The sequence below is a fragment of the Ictalurus punctatus genome, chromosome 5, assembly GCF_001660625.3.
Source record: "Ictalurus punctatus breed USDA103 chromosome 5, Coco_2.0, whole genome shotgun sequence".
In the NCBI taxonomy this organism is placed as follows: domain Eukaryota; kingdom Metazoa; phylum Chordata; class Actinopteri; order Siluriformes; family Ictaluridae; genus Ictalurus; species Ictalurus punctatus.
In genome coordinates, this window is record NC_030420.2 from 2,778,946 (window position 1) to 2,797,914 (window position 18,969).

The following is an 18,969-nucleotide window of genomic DNA, read 5'->3' on the forward strand; positions in this document are numbered from 1 at the left end:
GCCCCGCCTACACGCGAGATTTCTGAACGTAAACTCGGACGACCGTGTGAAATTTTTCCGCTCGCCGTTTTCAGTTCCAGAGTGTTTTTCTCCTTCCTCGTCGTAAACGCGACAGAAAAGAAAGACGCGTCCTCTCGCGTCCGGCTGCTTTTATGCCCAGCTGGTTTCTTACCGTGTGTAGATATTTGTATCGACAACTGAGATGCAAACTGAAGACGTTTCACAGACGTTTGAGGACTTGCGTGAACATCGGACGACGTTTCGGGTCATGTTTATGTATAAACATAGAAAATTCGGAACTTTCACGCGCCACTGTAGCTTTGCGTGTGAAGTACGCTTAACCTGCGAACCCGAAACACCCGATTCGTGTCCAAGACTTTTAACGGAGTTATTAGTACTGGGCGTTTATTAGAGATGTCTCTCTGAGCCGCCCACTCCAGTGCGAAAGGGGAACGAGGAGTGGTACGAGTGCACTGTAGTGTAAGTGCTTTGCTCACATCATGACACTTGCTGAGGCGGCGTTCCTTTTTCAGGCTTTCTCCCGGACGAGTACCCGAGGAATCCTGGTATAGAGATACACATTCGTTCATTCACTCGTTCGTCTCCAGTGATGGTTTTTTATCCTGGTCGGAGTCGCCGCGAGTCAGGAGTCTGTCCCGGGAACACCGGGTGCGAGGCGGGAATACAGCCTGTTTAGCAGGTGTATATATTTATTTATCTGATGTAGATTCAACGAGACGAGAGATTTTAACTTCCTGTTTACAGCTTTTCACGTCCATACTGATGCCACACACACACACACACACACACACACACACACACACACACACACACAGAGTGAACAAGCTGATGTGCATCCCAGCCCCTGAAGCTCTATGACTCATTCGTGAACCCTCTGACGTCATTTCCCCACACACACACACACACACACACACACACACACGGATGCTGGATCCGCAGAATAAAAACTTCCAACAGGGAGACAGTGATGCCATTCCTTTTATCTTTTTTTTTTTTTTCCACCTCTCTCTCTTTCTCTGTCTTTCCAAGATCTGTTTATTTTCCCTGGTTCTCTCTCTCTCCCTCCCTCTCTCTCTCTCTCTCTCCCTCTCACGCACTCTTTCTCTCTCACACTCTGAATGTCTTTCTTGACGCTCCTCTGGCTTTTTGTGCATCTCAGTTTGTTGCTGTGGTGCTGTTTTTTTTTGTCTCTCCTCTCCTTGTCTCTCTGTCTCGCTCGTGTCTCTGTCTATCTTTGCCCTGTGTGCTTTCTTTATCTCTCTCTCTCTCTCTCTCTCTCTCTCTCTCTCTCTCTCTCTCTCAGAGATTAGGGTGATTCTCTCAGCCTTGGCCGTTGCAGCCAATCTTCCCACTTTCATTTCTCCGCTCTACAATCTCTTTCTACGCTCACTGTGAATCTGAACTCCTAAGTTGTTTGCTCTGATATGACCAAACTAAATTGAGCAGGGATCAGACAGTTCCTGCTAATGATGTCTGACTAGGTCTTTTCCCAAACAAGCCTCACACATCATCATTATCATCATCATCATCATCATCAGGGCTGTGATTGGATTACATCACGTCCACCTTTCACGCCGAACACAATCCGTCAGCCCACACCGTGATCGCTTTAGCTTCGAAGCTAAGAGGCTAATGTAATGATAATGTATGGATGCTAGTGGAGCCTCGTGTCTCATACGGACTTGTTGATGACGTATCGGCCAGCTCTCCCCGATCATTCGACCGCTTCAAGCCAGAGGATGAAGCTTAACACTATCCGCCCTCTTTTACATACACGACACACACGATTGACTAGTGATTGACAGGAGAGAGACCGTATGCCCCTCCCACCCGGAAAGCATGGCAGATTTTGCTTTCTATACAGGTCTATACCCTTTCATGGGTTATTAAAAATAATATACGTATCATCACGTTTATATAACCGTTGTCCCTGATGTCAAATGTTACAGCATTATAAGCAGATGCTTAACTGACGCTCATCCTCGACACTAGCCCTCGACTGAAACGCACGTCTGTCTTCATTAGCCATTGCTTGATGTGCACAAGCACAGAGGAGGACGGCGTGGGATAATGGCTCCGTTTCATCACTAGCCCAGGCGTGTTCTCTCTGAGGGAATCGACTCAAAACCCATCTCAGGGGTCGTTTCAGTTCTCCGTTCCGTAAGCGCCGGTGTAATGCAGTCTCCATTCACGAGCTGAGGAAACCCGGCTACATCACTGTCCACGTCAGAGCTACAGACCGTCCCAAAGATCACATCAGACCGTCGTATTTTCCGTATTATAACAGTTCGTGAATCTGTATACAAGTTCGGTTAAAAAAACACAACAAAACCACACACTTCCGCCAGGGGTGTGAGTGAAAATGCCAGGGTAAAACCGTTCGTGTCGGGCTGCACGGTTCAACACTTTTTAAATGATGATGAAGTGAATTCATGTGCAATATCGGTGAGCTTGATATACCAAGATCAACAATCATAGTACAACCCATGTTTATATGAAATATTTAAAGATACGCTGAATTAATGTGAGTCGTATTTGGATGTAGACCCGGTTTCGTCCCCCAGGCCAAAGACATGCGCTGTAGGTTGATTGACGTTTCCAAAATGTCCATAGTGTGTGCGATTGTGCCCTGCGATGGGTCGGTACCCCGTCCAGGGTGTCCCCTGCCTCGTGCCCCGTGTCCTCTGGGAAAGACTCCAGGCTCCCTGTGACCCTGTGTAGGATAAATGGTACATAAGATGGATGTTTTATAGATTGCCCGATATATCGGGTTGTTGTTGATCATGGATGTGCGATTTTGTCAGCCGTTTCCAGACGTTGTAGCGGAAAAGAGACCGCTGTAACGGCTCGGGTTACGAGCGGAACATAAACACCACGGGGTTCTTTGGTTGCTGGAGTGTTAATATCTTCCCGAGGACTGAATTGTGAAAGAGATGATGTTATGTATTCAGCTCTTTTCAGAGTGAAGAGAGACAGAGAGCTGACACGGGCTGTGAGGCAGAGATATACCACTTTCTCCTGATGGACTGAACTGAAGGGTAGAACTGACGAGTGGAATTTCAGACGAACCGTCCGGCCGTCACCGACCAAGACCTTGGCTTGAACGGCCTTGGATTTATTTTGTTAGTATAAAGGGAACCCCGACTATGAAGACTTGTCTGTCTTATTAGTTTAACTCTGGCATCTGCCGTATAAATCCGCTATACAAAAACACTAGTTAGCGACGTCGGATGATTCTCTAGCGACCCTACAGCGATACAGACACGTCTAACGTAGAAGACATTGCTCAAAATGTACATCAAAGTGAAGACGATCAGAGAGGTGAGGAGGCGAGAGCGGGGCAAAATCCACGGCGTCTGCGTAGCGACTGCACGTCTGTGCCAACCGAGAGCGTTTGTCGTTCGAGGTAAGCGTATGGATTAAACTATCGTTTCATAAGGACGAAACGTATTCTAATGTCAGTCGTTCTAGAGATTATCCTGTTCAAAATCCGACGGCCCGCCAGCGCACCCTCGCCAAACCTGTGCCGTCCTGTGTACGAAGGTATCTTCTAAAGATAAACATTCTTGTGATTCGATCGACGTGAACGGTTTTGAAATACAATCGACGTCTCCGTCGGACCACCAACATACAAACAAACACTTACGAAACAGAGGTAGCACGCCTCATGGTAATCCAGAGATCCGTAACATCTCGTTACACCGGCAAACGTCCAAACATGACCATGCACGTACTCCGAACGGTTCAGGGACAGCTTTACTTTGACTTTGGGTATGCCTTGGTTAGGCGTTCCGGGCTAATTTTACAGGAGCGTCACGTTATGAGAACATACAGAAAAAACGCAGTAACAAGATGCTTACGGGTTTGAATATATTTACAGATATCCCCTGTATCACAGCATACAACAACTAGAAATTTTCTCTCTCTCTCTCTCTCTTTTTTTTTTTTTTAATATTTAAAAAAAATTTAGAGTAAGGAAGGTATTTCACAACGTATTTTAGTAGGAAAGGGCGATTATTGCGTGTTAAGGCCTACAAGCCTTCATAGTCGGGGTTCCTTTTAAGGCTTTGATTATGAGCTCGTGTCCTCGAGTCCTGTCTCGCGAGTCGTTTTTGGTGATGTCACGTTTCGGTTTAATTACAGAATCGTTCTTCTAATCCGTTTGAGAGTATCATTCAGCTTCAGGCACGTCGTTTGTTTGGTTGTTAACGCTCTTCCCCTCGCCTTTTTTCTTTCAAATCGGGGGGAAAAAATGCACTGTGCTCTCATATTATCTGGATGTGCGTGCATAATTAGATTGCGATTCTTTATGAGAATCATTAGTGTGATAGGTGCAGGATTGTTATGGCTTTATTTTATGCCCGTGATCCCGGGAGAGAGTCGGCGCTAATGCAAAAGAAATGAGACGATCACTCAAGCCCGGTCTCGGCCCTCTGCAGAGAACTGATGCCTTTTGTTTTTTGTTGGGTTTATTTATTTTATTTGATTTTTTTTTTCCCCCTCTAAATGAAAATGGAATAAACAAATGATCGAAGAGATAAGCCAGTAAATGGATGGGTGAGTGGACGGAGTGAAATGTCAGATTGGGGTTTTGTATATGCCAGTCGCCCTCATGGTTACAGGAAAACATTGTGGACGTTGTGTTCGAAGCTAAAGGATCTTCTTTGGATGGCTCGGAAGCTCTCGATTCGATTCCGAATATTGACGCATTTCCTGTCCAAACAGGAAATCCTTTTGTCATGGTGACTTATTTACACAAAATAACGCACACACCCCAGACAGATCTTACACTTGAGCATAGTGGACGAGCTGAACGTTGAGAACAGCGAGGAGTTTAACGGCCGATCCCCGAGAATCCCCGATGTTCTGTGAAGACTATTATATGAAGAAATTGCTTCCAGTTCTCAAACAAGCCGTGTTTGGAAAAGGGACTAGCTTTCCGGACACTGCTACACTGTAGCATCTAATTACCAACACCCGTGGTGGTGTTTTTGTTTCGTCCGAGAGCCACGCCCAAGTACAGGACGCGTTATCAACGTTTTTTAATCATTTTCAAACTAAACAAGTGTCAAACTATATCATTAAAATGGGAACATCTCCAGTGGTGGTGGTGTTGTTGTTTTCTTCTTATAGATATATCACGTTTCTGTCCGTAACACTAAGGGACACGTACAAAACGTTCTCAATCGCCAGCTTTGATTTCTGGGCCACTTTCATTCATTAGAATGCCGCCTCTATACTTTGAGGTGGGGGTGGGGGGAGGGGTCGAATTAAGTCATGAGAATCGAGACTTGTTTTGATTGAACGTTGTTCGCGTTATTTCCACCGAATCTAACGTTAGCTAGCGTGCTTCTTATTCCATACACATCCTGTATAACGCTACTAACGTGACCGTTTGGCCAACGGATACAACTTTAGCTGAGCGCTACTGTACTACACTGGACTGTCATATAACCACAACGTAATTAAACAGATTTACACACACACACACACACACACACACGCGCACACACAGTCAGTATGAATATTAAATCTAGGCGAACTTTGGAGCACCTGCGCATTTCTGGCTTACTTCAACACAACCGTCGCTAAGCGACAAACAAAGGCGCGCTGGTTTGTTTGCTTTGAAGGGAATAGCGCAGACCCCAGAAATGTAAACCCAGTGTGAAGAGGAAAGAAGCACATCTGCCAGTTTTGAACAGACCCTGGCCTATCCTGTCTATCTGTACTTTTTATGAGACCACCGGTTTGCTTTGAATTTATTTGTCCACCTAAAAGGGCCCAGCTCTACACACTCTCCACTGTTCATTCTTTTTATTATTATTTTTTGACAGTGCCTGAACCGATGTCCCGTTACATTACTTTCTTACATCATTTCCTCTATATTATAACCTTACATTAAAGGGGATGAGCGGGGTTGAGTTTGCATCCCTGCTTTATATTCAGTTACATTAAAAACAGCTTTATTTATGCCGCAGAGCAATTTTGACAGCCCTTTGTAAAACAAACACTCAAGATAAACAGAGAGAGAGAGAGAGAGGGGGAGAGAGGGGGAGAAGGCCGCCAGTATGGCATAATAATACCTGGAGGTGCTCACAGTCTAATAAATATATTCACTTGTATATTCACTAAGCGTTTGCTGGATGAGAGAAATGTCATTAAGTAGCATTTACATCTAGTCCCAGTCTTTAAACTTAGCCTCTATTAGTCCCAGTCTTTAAACTTAGCCTCTATTAGTCCCAGTCTTTAGTTCTTGGTCTCTGTTAGTCCCAGTCTTTAAACTTACCCTCTATTAGTCCCAGTCTTTAGTTCTTGGTCTCTGTTAGTCCCAGTCTTTAAACTTAGGCTCTATTAGTTACAGTCTTTAGTTCTTGGTCTCTGTTAGTCCCAGTCTTTAGTTCTTGGTCTCTGTTAGTCCCAGTCTTTAGTTCTTGGTCTCTGTTAGTCCCAGTCTTTAGTTCTTGGTCTCTGTTAGTCCCAGTCTTTAAACTTAGCCTCTATTAGTTCCAGTCTTTAGTTCTTGGTCTCTATTAGTTCCAGTCTTTAGTTCTTGATCTCTGTTAGTTCCAGTCTTTAGTTCTTGGTCTCTATTAGTTCCAGTCTTTAGTTCTTGGTCTCTGTTAGTCCCAGTCTTTAGTTCTTGGTCTCTGTTAGTTCCAGTCTTTAGTTCCTGGTCTCTGTTAGTCCCAGTCTTTAGTTCTTGGTCTCTGTTAGTCCCAGTCTTTAGTTCTTGGTCTCTGTTAGTCCCAGTCTTTAGTTCTTGGTCTCTGTTAGTCCCAGTCTTTAAACTTAGGCTCTATTAGTTACAGTCTTTAGTTCTTGGTCTCTGTTAGTCCCAGTCTTTAAACTTAGGCTCTATTAGTTCCAGTCTTTAGTTCTTGGTCTCTGTTAGTCCCAGTCTTTAGTTCTTGGTCTCTGTTAGTCCCAGTCTTTAGTTCTTGGTCTCTGTTAGTCCCAGTCTTTAAACTTAGCCTCTATTAGTTCCAGTCTTTAGTTCTTGGTCTCTATTAGTTCCAGTCTTTAGTTCTTGGTCTCTATTAGTTCCAGTCTTTAGTTCTTGGTCTCTATTAGTTCCAGTCTTTAGTTCTTGATCTCTGTTAGTTCCAGTCTTTAGTTCTTGGTCTCTGTTAGTTCCAGTCTTTAAACTTAGCCTCTATTAGTTCCAGTCTTTAGTTCTTGGTCTCTATTAGTTCCAGTCTTTAGTTCTTGGTCTCTGTTAGTTCCAGTCTTTAGTTCTTGGTCTCTGTTAGTTCCAGTCTTTAGTTCTTGGTCTCTATTAGTTCCAGTCTTTAGTTCTTGGTCTCTGTTAGTCCCAGTCTTTAGTTCTTGGTCTCTGTTAGTCCCAGTCTTTAGTTCTTGGTCTCTGTTAGTCCCAGTCTTTAGTTCTTGGTCTCTGTTAGTTCCAGTCTTTAGTTCTTGGTCTCTGTTAGTTCCAGTCTTTAGTTCTTGGTCTCTGTTAGTTCCAGTCTTTAGTTCTTGGTCTCTGTTAGTTCCAGTCTTTAGTTCTTGGTCTCTGTTAGTCCCAGTCTTTAGTTCTTGGTCTCTGTTAGTCCCAGTCTTTAGTTCTTGGTCTCTGTTAGTCCCAGTCTTTAAACTTAGGCTCTATTAGTCCCAGTCTTTAGTTCTTGGTCTCTGTTAGTACCAGTCTTTAGTTCTTGGTCTCTGTTAGTACCAGTCTTTAGTTCTTGGTCTCTGTTAGTCCCAGTCTTTAGTTCTTGGTCTCTATTAGTTCCAGTCTTTAGTTCTTGGTCTCTGTTAGTTCCAGTCTTTAGTTCTTGGTCTCTGTTAGTTCCAGTTGTTATACTGTAGTTTTAGCTCTGTTCGTTCCAGTCTTCAGAGCTTAGGCTATGTTAATCCCAGTTGTTATAGCTTATCATTAGGCATTAGGTGTCTGATTCTCGGTTAGTCCAAGCCTGAAGGAGTCCTGAACACTCTAGGATTACTTCCTAGTAAGTGTTTGTTTTTCTTCATTTGGATATTCAGATTCCGATCATGTTTTGGTACGGTCAGTGTTAAACTCTAATAACTGTGCTGCTGTGAGATGGCGTTAGTGCTTTGTTGTGAAGCTGTGTGTTTGATAAGTCTCCTGTTGTTTAACAGTGTTATATCGGAGACAGCAGACACTTTGCTCTCTCTCTCTCTCTCTCTCTCTCTCTCTCTCTCTCTTTTCTTCCTCTTTGGTTTGACTGCTTGCCTTCACTCCATAAAGGTTATTCTCTCTTGGCCCTCATGCTCTTTCATGTTGGCACAGCAGTCACACCTTTTCCCTGTATTCTTTCTCTTTCTAGTTTCTGAATGTGCCTTTCTTCTAAAAGGCTTACGGTCCCTCCCCTCTTGTTTCCACTGTAAGAGAATGACTGAAAGGTTAACAGCAGCCTATTAGACTGTAATAGACTCCATACCGGCTCCTTACGTAAGCCACATGCACACAAGAGCTGTTCACGTTTAATTTATGGTATGTTTGGTGTTTTTCAGCGCACCGTGCCATACGGATTCCGTGGCCCGCGAGAGCAGTTTGATATTTCTCTACTTGTCCTTGAAGCTCTTCAGTGGGAGAGGCTGGCTGAATTATGGAGAATAATTTAAGCGGAGTTTGGATAAGTCTTCCTCATTTCTTTTAGTTATAACCTGTGGGAGTTGGGTCTAGACTCCCACACATTAAGGAAAAGAAAGAAAAAAAATCAGCCTGGCTAAATATTCTGTAACTGTTAGCTGTTGGGATAAATTATGTGTATTGACTTTACAAAAATGCCTTTAGGCTTTAGATTCAGAATCACATCGGATCGATTCTTTACCAGGAGAACTAAACGGACGTCGGACAGTTGAAGACTGGGAAAAAGTCCAGGTAGATTTACTCAGTTTGGGTCAGCCTGTGCCCATGATGGCTTCAGATTCCTGTCGCTGGCTGACAGGAGTGGAGCCCGGTGTGGTTTCCCGCTGTCGTCGCCCGTCCACCCCAAGCTGAGATGCTTTTCTGCGCAGCACGGTTGTAAAGAGTGATTAATTTACGTTTCCTTCCTGGCAGCTCGAGCCAATCTGGCCATTCTCCTCTGCCCTGTCTTACCGAGTCGTTTCCACCTACAGAACTGCCGCTTACGCAGTGTTTTTTGTTTTGTCGCCCCATTCTGTGTAAACTCTACAGACTGGGGTGTGTGTGTGTGAAATTTCCAGGAGATCAGCAGTTTATGAAATACTCAAACCAACCCGTCTGGTATCGGCATCCATGCCACGATCAACGTCTCAGAGATCACACTTTCTCTCCGTTCTGTTTGATGTGAACATTACCTGAAGCTCTTGAACTGGATCTGCGTGACTTTTTGTATTGTACTGCTGCCTCATGATTGATTGATTAGAGGTGTGTCCCGGTGAAGGAGGCGTGTCGTCTGTGCCTGTCAGTCCCGGTGAAGGAGGCGTGTCGTCTTTGCATGTCAGTCCCGGTGAAGGAGGCGTGTCGTCTTTGCATGTCAGTCCCGGTGAAGGAGGCGTGTCGTCTTTGCATGTCAGTCCCGGTGAAGGAGGCGTCTCGTCTGTGCCTGTCAGTCACGGTGAAGGAGGCGTGTCGTCTGTGCCTGTCAGTCCCGGTGAAGGAGGCGTGTCGTCTTTGCATGTCAGTCCCGGTGAAGGAGGCGTGTCATCTGTGCCGGTCAGTCCCGGTGAAGGAGGCGTGTCATCTTTGCATGTCAGTCCCGGTGAAGGAGGTGTGTCCTCTGTGCCTGTCAGTCCCGGTGAAGGAGGCGTGTCGTCTGTGCCTGTCAGTCCCGGTGAAGGAGGCGTGTCGTCTGTGCCGGTCAGTCCCGGTGAAGGAGGTGTGTCCTCTGTGCCTGTCAGTCCCGGTGAAGGAGGTGTGTCCTCTGTGCCTGTCAGTCCCGGTGAAGGAGGCGCGTCGTCTGTGCCTGTCAGTCCCGGTGAAGGAGGCGCGTCGTCTTAGAGCATTAGAGCAAGTGAGGAATGTTGACGGGCCTCTTCATCAGTTATTTTTGCTGCCCGTTGAAGCAAAATTAAAGATTAAAAGCTGAATCTGAGCTACAAACACAAGCAGCCCTTTATTTGTTTGTGCAAGGATTTTCATCTCAACTTTTTAGATGAAATATGAAAACTTAACGATGCCTGGTTGAAGCCTGACACTTTCAGACCGTCGAAAGTGTTACGCTTTACAGCTTTTCTCCGCATGCCCACGCAAAAGCTGAACCGTCCCTTATTTTGTACCGCTTGGGTTCCGTTTCAAAGTCTCATCTTTGAAGATGATGGATTTTGAAAATAACGATACCTCAGCAACCTTAAAGTAGCGCGAAAAGTTGCTCTCATTAAATCTCCGTTTGGAGCCGCTGCCTCGGTACTGCGCGAGAGGGGTTTGATGGATTGATCTGATGTGTGCTTATTATGAAAACGTGTCCATTTTTCACGGCGGCGAAGTGCTCGTAATGTGCGCCGGCAGTGAAATGCAGGGCATCCTGGGCCAATCTGTCTTTTAACATGTCCAGAAACCAGTGTGGAAAGGTGAAGATCCACGCAGACTGGAAACGACAGGAAGCGAAAAATGGGACGCAGCCAAATCAGTCCTTCTTCCTCTGCACTACTACGTACATCGATAACATCAAGAGAGGTGATTACGGAGAGGGAGGGAGAGAAGCCGAAGCCGGGGGAACATGAATAACCGAACGCCGTGAGAAACGCTGAAAGGCTGCCGGCAAATATGTTGAAATAGAAACGTTGCTGGAGCGTGAAGACGAGTGAGATGAGGGACTAAAGACACGAATGCGTGAGTTCTTCTTAAATGTCTTGCTTTAACGTTATACAGATACAGGTTTAAAAATGGCTATAGCGCGTATACATTAATCCTTTTTTTTTTTTTTTTTTTTCTTTTTTTTTTTTTCCCTGGAAACATCCAGTTTGAATTCCAGAACCAAGGGCACGGCGGCTTAGTGTTTTTAGAATGTTTGCCTCGCACCTCCGGGGTTGAGGATTCGAGTCCCGCCTCCGCCCTGTGTGCATGGGTTCGCGCGTTCTCCCCGTGCTTCGGGGGTTCCCTCCGGGTACTCCGGTTTCCTTCCCCGGTCCAAAGACGTGTCGTCGGCGGATTCGGCATTTCCAATTCGTCCGTAGCGTGTGCGATCGTACCCTGCAGTGGGTTCCAGGGTGTCGCTCACCTTGTACCACGAGTTGCCTGAGGTCTCGCGTGACCCTGTGGAGGATAAACGGTATGGAAAACGGAGGGAATTTGAAACGTTCCGCGTCTACCCTGACAGGACGCGAGGCCACACCAGTGCTGTTTTTCAAGTGGACAAATCGAGCTGACCCAATAGGTTACTAATGTAAGATGAAGGAAGGAGGCGGGGCTTCCAAAGAGTGTCTGTTACCTGCGCAGCTGTCAGTCATTCCAGATGCGTATCTCAATTGGCTCGGCTGCCGGTATTTTCGCATCTCACCGTACGCTGACGTTCCAGGTCGGCAGGTCCGACGTAGTCACACAGATACGAATTTTATTTATTTTTTTTGGTGTTTTCTTTTCATCTCACCCCTCACCTGCACCCCGTACAATTCCCAGAAATCTTCTGGCTTAGTCCACGGCCCTCACGTCAATACCGGTGTATTTATTGTATGCGATATTAAAACACTAGTGTCTCAGCCACCATCCGGTATGTGACTAACTCTTCAAAAAAATCTTCTTAAAATCTCACTTCTTTCCATCTTCAAGCCGACATTTACAGAAGGACTCCTGCAAAGGGATGCGGTGTAATTAAGCTGAACTGCCTGGAGCGTAGAGTACTTAACAAAAGTGATATGCTTTGAGAAGCGATTCTTTAAACCTCTGTACTCTGCCTTCTCCACGCCTCCAACCGTCCTTTTTAATCATGTTTTCTAGGCGAAGACGCATCTTTTAATCTTACAGGTTGGCTTTATAACGTTTGCACGCGTAAGATCCTTATATCAATCGCTCATTTTAATCGTGCGGACTTACAAACGATACGGAAGTGATCGCTTGGGACCGTGCTGTCATGGGGGACAATAATCCATAACGAGGTGGTGTGATGCAGCGGGATGTGAAGTACCTCCCCGAAATGGAGTATCTTCCTATAATAAGAGCACGTCTCATACATAGGTGTTTTATTCCCCTTATACCTCAACGATTTGCCCGATCGATCACGAGGTTGTATTTCATAACGAGCGATATGCACTTTTTATCCGTTTATACTTGCATTTGATCTTGAGGAACGTCTGAAAAACAAGTCCGGTCTTGTTATTACTTATGTTTGAGCAGCTGTTAAGTCTCCTTTCTCTGTCTCGCTCTCTGTCTCTTTCTCTTATAAGTCAAGTTAATAAGACAAAAAAAAAAAAAAAAGTTACGTAATTTATATAAAGACACGCCCATGACTGAAAACTCCGGAGACTCCGTCCACAAATGTTAAAGCGCACCTATTACGGTTTTGAAACGTGCCTAATTTTGTCTTAGAGGTCTCGTACAATAGATTCACACGCATCCGAGGTCACAAAAACACTTTAACCTGCTCATCATGTAAACTGCAGGATTACCTTTTTTCCCCCCACAGTCACAAACGACTCGTTAAATGATCCGTTCGAAACGATTCGTTCGAAACTCCTCCTTTCGGAGCGCTTACTCTGCTCTGATTGGTCAGACGTCCCAGTCTGTCGTGATTGGTCTACCGTGTGCCGAAAAGGAAACGCCCACCACCGTAACGAGTTTCGGCTCCGTCTGTCAGACGAGAGGCGGGGCTTTTCGTTTCAAACCCGCGTAGGTCTGTACAGGAAGTAAAGTCTGGAATCACTAACGACTCGATTCAGCCGTTCAGAATCGGTTCCTTGTTCTGGGAGTCGACGACTCTTTGATTTTTAAAACTTTGCGGCCTTTTTACATTCGCAAACAGCTCCGTATATAACACGCTTTAAGTAAACATCCTCTTAAAGAAATCTGATCATACACCGTATCACCGATTTAATATTTTTCTTTGTTGTCAGCACACTGATATACACTACGTTTGTTTTGTTTTTTATGATGGAATTTCATTTGTTTCTTTTCTCTGCCTGTGTACACGCATAATTACGCTCCAGCATAACTTAAGCCACTCGTACGTGCTCATAAAAGTTTCCCCACAGGCTCAGCGGCACACCCGCACCTCCTCGGTTGGTGCGTTTTACAAATGTATTCGCTGGAGGTTATTCGTAATGGATGAGAGATCAGATGAGACATGGATGGAGGTTGGAGGAACACAGCGAGTTTTTCCCCCAAACAGCACAAAATCCATGTTTCGAACACGGCATCGTAATGGGCTTTTTGATCCAAAACCGTAATCATGTTGACGTGTCGATGTAGACGAATATATTAGAGCCGAGCGAAGCGTAGGTCAAAACGCTGAGAGAACAAGAAATGCCACCGCAGGATTTATGCTCGAGGTTTGCATGCGATGAAGAAAACAGTGCCACGTTGATTTAAAAACTTTTGATTAAAAGTATCTGCTTCGTTTAGTAATTACAGTCCCCTCCGAAAGTATTGGAACAGCAAAGACAAATTCTTTTTTTCTTTTCTTTTTTGGATCACGCGGAGGAAAAACGGGCGTGTTCAAGCAAAATGTGCCATGTTCTACGTTGTAACACTCTTCTAGATGAAATTCTGATCTATCGTCTCATATTTATCTTTTGCCCTCAAACCCAAACGTCTTCACTATATATATGTGTGTATAGCGAAAACAATAGAATTGCCGTTCCAATACTTTTGGAAGGGGCCGTAGATATTCATTTAAAAAAAAAATTTTTTTGCACCGGCCTCTACTTCAGCCCAGGAGTGAAATGAAACGAAAGACGCACTCGTTTTTGATTCGGCGGAAAGAATGTTCCGTTTTGAACTGAGAGAATTATTTCTGTCTGTCTGCGTGTCTCGTTTTTAAAATACAGCTTGGATATGATTGTGATTCCCTGGCAGCTTTGAGACACGTGCTTAGAACATCGTATTAACCAAAAGCTCTACCTTATTAGTTTCAGAAAGCTGTAATTTATTAGAGGATGTCTTTTTTGGAGAGCACTGGGCATGACATAGGAATTTGAGCTGGGGGATGTGACAAAAATACCATATATATATATATATGGTACCCTGAAGAACCCTGAAGAAATGACACAGAGTAGTGAGTGTACAGCTTGTGTAACAGTGTAAAACTCTACACACAGACATTAATGTCTAAACCGCTGGCAACAAAAGTGAGTACACCCCTAAGTGAAAATGTCCAAATTGGGCCCAGAGTGTCAATATTTTGTGTGGCCACCATTATTTTCCAGCACTGCCTGAACCCTCTTGGGCATGGAGTTGACCAGAGCTTCACAGGTTCCACTGGAGTCCTCTTCCTCTCCTCCATCACGGAGCTGGGGGATGTTAGAGACCTTGTGCTCCTCCACCTTCCGTTTGAGGATGCCCCACAGATGCTGAATAGGGTTTAGGTCTGGAGACATGCTCGGCCAGTCCATCACCTTCACCCTGAGCTTCTTTAGCAAGGCAGTGGTCGTCTTGGAGGTGCGTTTGGGGTCGTTATCATGCTGGAGTACTGTGAGGCAGCAGCGCTACCCACGGTACCTCGTGCCATACTTTCACACCACCTTCCTAATTTTGGATCGGTGTATTGAGTTTATTTATTTATTTTCTTGGAAATTAATGGCACTTCTCAAGCTTCGAGAAACATAAACATCTCATTTTGAGAATCTTCTTCTTCCCCCGGCCTTTAATTCCTACCGTCTTCTGCGTTTCGCTTCTTTTCACTCTCCTTCTTTTTCAGTTCCATTGTAACAAAGGACCCTTGATGTTTTTTTGATTCTGCAGCTTCAAACATCTCTCTTTTTTTTTTTTTTTTTTCGCGCTTTCCCTAATCCCTTTCCAGATGAAGCTCGGTGTGGAGGTATCCCGCTTTAATTAATCATCCATTTGACACAGACGCACGCTGCTCCATGGTGTGATGCGGGTGTTACGACCAGGTCGTTCAGCATGTGCCGTGAGAACCTTTTGAAAACTTCTCGTCTGTCGGTGAAACTTCTATTAAAGCGACCGCACTGTCGTGGAGGGCCAGAGATCAGCACAGGTTACTGCTTTTATTTCTGCTTAAAAGCACCTTCTAAACCTGATGAGTAGCGAGCGTTCGTAATCAATTCAACCCGTCAGCTCGCGTATAAGCTTATATACTGTACTAATATCCTCATCCATAACTATGTGTAGATGCAGCAGGAACGGGTGATGACATTAGACACGGGGTGCGATCCATCATTTTGGCGTTATGGTTACGACGTGCGTTAGGTTAATTCTTCGAGAGAAAACGCGAGACGGTTGTTTAAAAGGATAGCAGTCAGCTGGAGAACCAGACCAGAACCAACCACCAGCTCCTGCAGTCGGGGAAATTGTGGTGTTACTGATCTTTCTCCGTCTCGCTCGGTTCCTCTAAAGGCTGGAAGTAATAATGAACACACCAGGTCTTATCGAGGGAACTGAACTTGCACCATCTTGTCCCTCTTTTCCATGGACAGAGAGAGAGAGGAAAGAAAGAGACTAACCACTCGAGGAACAACTCATTACGTCGGCGGTGAGCAGAAAAGCATCCCAACAGCATGTAGAACCTTGAGGCCAGTGTGCTACAACAGCGCAAGACCACATCTGGGGCTGCAGTGGGCGCAGGATCAACAAAACCGGACAGTTGAAGATTAGGAAAAGTCCAGGTAATGTCGTCGCCCCCCCCCCCCCCCCCCCCCCATCTTCATCTGTCCAGTTTGGGTGAGTCTGTGGCCGTGATAGCCTCAGATTCCTGTTCTTGGCTGACGGGAGTAGAACCCGATGTGGTCTCCTGCTGTCGTAGCTCATCCACCTCAAGCTGAGATGCTTTTCTGCGCAGCACGGCTGTAAAGAGCGCTTTATTTGAGTCACTATAGACTTCCTGTCAGCTCAGACCAGTCTGATCATTCTCTCTCCTCTGATCTCTCTCAACAGCCTGGTGTTTCAGCCTGCAGATCCTCTGCAGATCCTCTGTGTCTGCATGATTATTATTATTTTATTACATTTTTTTTGCGTTGCGCTGCTACCACATGATTGGCTGATTTTAGAGAACGCCATGAACGTACAGGTGTTCCTAATAAAGTGGACGGTGGAAGAACCACCAGCGGCATGTTCATGCTAAACGGCCAGGGCCGTATCTCCCTGCAGTTCTCGCCTGGTTTCACATTGACGCTGAGCAGCATCGACTCCGGTCCGGACCTGGACGATAGACCTCCTGGGGAACGTTAAGGTTGCTGCTTGGAGTGGTATTATTGCGGCCAGCAGGGGGCGCTCACCTTGTGCTCTCTGTGGCGCTTAATGCCCCAGTATAGTGACGGGGGACACTGTACTGTAAAAACAACACCGTCTTTCGGATGAGACGCTAAACCGAGGTCCTGACTCTCTGCGGTCATTAAAAATCCCAGGACACTTATCGTAAAGAGTAGGGGTGTAACCCCGGGGTCCTGGCGAAATTCCCCCTATTGGCCCTTCTCCATCACGGGCCCCCCTAATAATCTCCATCCCTGAATTGACTACATCACTCTCTCCTCTCCACTAATATCTGGTGTGTGGTGGGAGTTCTGGCGCAATATGGCTGCCGTCACATCCTCCAGGTAGACGCTACACACTCGTAGTTGTAGACGAGGCCCATCCCCATACAACGTAAAGCACTTTAAGTGTCTAGAAAAGCGCTATATAAATATAACTCTAACTAACTAACTAACTAACTAAACCCATTTTAACGACGAAAAACGCACGCCTTAACATTCCCCGCCGCACATTTTTCCACGCCTGTCCCCCACAGTAACACTCTAACACAATAACAAACCTTCTGAAATCCATTATCTCGCGCACGCCACCATCGCTTTTCCCACGGTTCCTCCACGTCCTCAGCTTCTGGGTCCGTATGTCAGCGGTGTGATTTATCACCAGGCCCTACAAGACGACGTGATCAAGGTCGCCACTGGCTATCGGTGTTTGGTCGGCAGCCAGTTCTTTATGGGTTTTCCCCCCCTTTAATACGGCTGACTGCACAGAACCCACGCTCCATCAGTCATCTGCTAATTGGCCGCAAACAGCAGTTTGCAATTCAAAACCTCGGCGAGCAGAGAGACTGTGTGTGTGTGTGTGTGTGTGTGTGTGTGTGTATGTTTTGAATCGTATGATGAAGGTTGATGTTAATTGATGAGACGCATGCTGAGAGCATGTATTACTCCATGACTGTTGTTGTTGTTGTTGTTTATTCCGTCCTGGTCTCTGACAGCTGCCTTACACTTGTTTGTCGTCTTGCGGTGCCGGCGTCAGATTGGGTTTTGCCGTATAAATCAACATGATATAGATGTGATATAAATCTACAGCACTGTGTAGGTTTTATCCAGCCAAACTGTAAACCATGCCCGTCCTCGATTTTAGAGCGAGGAACTCGACACAGTCCGACCTGAACTAATTTCACTGAGACGTTTATATAATTGGCTGAAATGGGCAAATTCACCAACCGGAACGAGTCTGCGCCGATTCGATCGACTTTCATACGTCGAGACGTTAAATCCAGTTACGGATTGTTATGTTAAGAGCTCCGTTTTGTGCCACTCGCTGCCACTTTTCAAAAAAGTTTCCCCTTGTCAAGCGCACCGGACTCATGAATCGACCCCAGGTTCCAGAGACGTCTTCAGATACGACGAGAACACTTTCGCCCGTCGGCGGAACGGTGTCCCGTTCCCGTTTGACCCTTCGGCCCGGATCGATATTTAGCGACGAGGCAGCGAACGCCTCGGGATATCGGCAGAGAAATCAAACTACAGCTCCGCTTCGACTTAATCACACCACAGCAGGCGCTAAAGTAAATAAATAAATAAATAAATAAAAATATTCCAACCAGAGCACCATAAGCGACAGGGATCGATAATTAATTATATGTAAAAAAAAAAAATAGAATACGCTGGAAACTCTTGAAGTAAAAAAATAAATAAAATGAAACGTGTCCGTAGACTTTGCCATGCGGAATTTATAGCGTGAACGCGTTCCTGTCCAGACCGGTTCGGGCTAGACGGACGAAGATTGGAAAAAGATCATCTGGTCTTGTTCGATTTTTTTTTTATTTCCCATGCGCCTGTAACGTGTTGTGCGCTCTTGAGATGCTTTTCTGCTCACCGCGGTGGTAAAGGGAGGTCATTCGAGTCACGGTACGCTTGGAGACGAGCTACGGAAGTGCGCGCCGATAGACGAGGAGACGGACGGCCGTGGTCTATCCGTCGTTCCATCCGGTGCTGATGATTATTAAAGCTCACACTAGATCCTTGTGTTTTCCTAAAGTCGCTCTCACGAACACGAGGACCTGCCACAGTCCACTGATGATGGGCGTCGCCCAGACGGATAAAACATCGATGCACTGTTCTTTATAATGCAGCAGCGGCGGCGGCGGCGGCTGCAGGGAGTTCTGGTATCGGTGCAGACTGAAATAGTCATTATTTATATCTGTATTCATAGGGCACTCTGCTGTGACCACCGTTCTCTCTCTCTCTCTTAATATCGCTCTCTCTTATCTCTCTCTCTCTCTCTCTCTCTCTCTCTCTCTCTCTCTCTCTCTCTCTCTCTTAATATCGCTCTCTCTCTCTCTCTCTCTCTCTCTCTCTCTTAATATCGCTCTCTCTCTCTCTCTCTCTCTCTCTCTCTTAATATCGCTCTCTCTCTCTCTCTCTCTCTCTCTCTTAATATCGCTCTCTCTCTCTCTCTCTCTCTCTCTCTTAATATCGCTCTCTCTCTCTTAATATCGCTCTCTCTATCTCTATCTCTCTCTCTCTCTCTCTCTCTCTTAATATCGCTCTCTCTCTCTCTTAATATCGCTCTCTCTCTCTCTCTCTATCTCTCTCTCTCTCTTAATCTCTCTCTCTCCCTCTCTCTTTATCTCTCTCTCTCTCCCTCTCTCTTTA

The 18,969-nt window shown here is 45.6% G+C and overlaps 1 protein-coding gene across 23 annotated transcripts in view; it reads left to right on the forward strand.

The window, feature by feature from the left end:
- The window catches only part of gpat2 (glycerol-3-phosphate acyltransferase 2, mitochondrial), a 163,249-nt gene that overhangs the window by 64,968 nt on the left and 79,312 nt on the right, over nt 1-18,969 (forward strand). For 3 of the 23 annotated variants that reach the window (XR_008396392.1, XR_008396396.1, XR_008396398.1), the window contains one exon: nt 15,538-15,726. The exons of the other annotated variants lie outside the window; for them this stretch is intronic. The gene's annotated coding sequence lies outside the window, so the exon portion shown is untranslated. The remainder of the gene's footprint in view (nt 1-15,537; nt 15,727-18,969) is intronic. 23 annotated transcript variants of the gene reach the window in all.